Below are 1391 nucleotides of genomic sequence, written 5' to 3' on the forward strand. Positions count from 1 at the left end.
TTATAAACAATTTATTGAGAACTTCATAAATGCATATAAGGTGGTTTGATCAAATCAGTGCCCACTCCTCTCCAACTCCTCCCATATCTTCCCATCACTTTTTTCTCATAACTTCATGTACTCTCTCTTACTCTTTAACTTTTTTATGGGGCTTTTGGCTACTCTAATATTTCCCCCTTCTGAACCCTAAAATCTATTAAGGATTAGATAAAAGCTCCCAAATATTTTCGACATTTTTTTGCTTTTGGAATGGAGTAGGTTGCTAAGGGGCCCAAGGACATTGTGAGGTTAACCAAGAAACCACGTACTTTTCTTTGGGGATTTTTACCCTAACTGCCTAGCAGAGTCCTACCCCCATTCTTATCACACCATCCTCTGAAGGGTTTACCTAAATTGCCAATAGGGAATAGGGACACATCGCTCTGGCTTCTTCCATGCTGAACAGGGACACAGGGTGAGGCAATTGGAGAACCCCTTCAGTGGGTCCCAAATTGCATAACTCTTATCTCAAGGAGGAAAAGAAATTCTTTGAATCATGAGTAGGCAATATGAAGGAGAAGAAAAGGCAAGAGTAATTAGCATTACAACTTCTAGACAGGGAACTAGAAAAAAGTCAGAGCAGGGCAATTTTCAAATGTTCATATAAGAGTCCACTGGAATTTTTATCACCTCTACTAATTAACACGAGGTAAATTTCCATGCTTCTTCCTCAAATATAATACATTTTTTAAAATTTGTTGATGTGTGTGTGTGTATGTGTGTGTGTGTGTGTGTGTGTGTGTGTATATCAAACTGTGTGTGTGTGCGTGTATGTGTGTGTATGTGTATATCACACAGAACATCCCAAACCATCTTATTCAACTACACACAACCCACTTCCCAGATGGCACCCTCCCACAGCCTCCCTCCTTCCACTAGAGCCCTTATACTCTGATATCCCTGCTACTGTCTGCTGTGTTGTCGACACCCCCAGCCATTCCCCACTACTTGTCCTTCTGGTGAATCTAGTCAGACTATCTAGAGGTCTTTGTTTCAGGAAGGTCAGCTGTTCCTCACATAGCAGCAATCAGTTGTCAATATTCCTTTAGATAAGATTGGGGTCTGCTGTTCATTTTCCCAGTTCTGTGCTGGGCTACTATCTGGGGTCCCTTTGGCCACCCTGGCCAACAACTCAAAAGACGATATCTCCTATCTGGCATTACTGCATATTATGTAGCCTTTAGCTATGCATATGGACTCTTAAGAGATTATATTGGCCCCTTTAATCTTTGGTTATACTTTCCTTTTGGGTGTTTAAGGCCATACAGCTGGCCCAGATAAACAATTTATTTTTACTCTTAAGGTCATTTGAGGATCTTTTCCTCAGGAGTCACATGGGCTTGGGAGGTGCC

This window comes from Nannospalax galili, unplaced genomic scaffold, assembly GCF_000622305.1.
Source record: "Nannospalax galili isolate Female #2095 unplaced genomic scaffold, S.galili_v1.0 scaffold936, whole genome shotgun sequence".
Lineage (NCBI taxonomy): Eukaryota > Metazoa > Chordata > Mammalia > Rodentia > Spalacidae > Nannospalax > Nannospalax galili.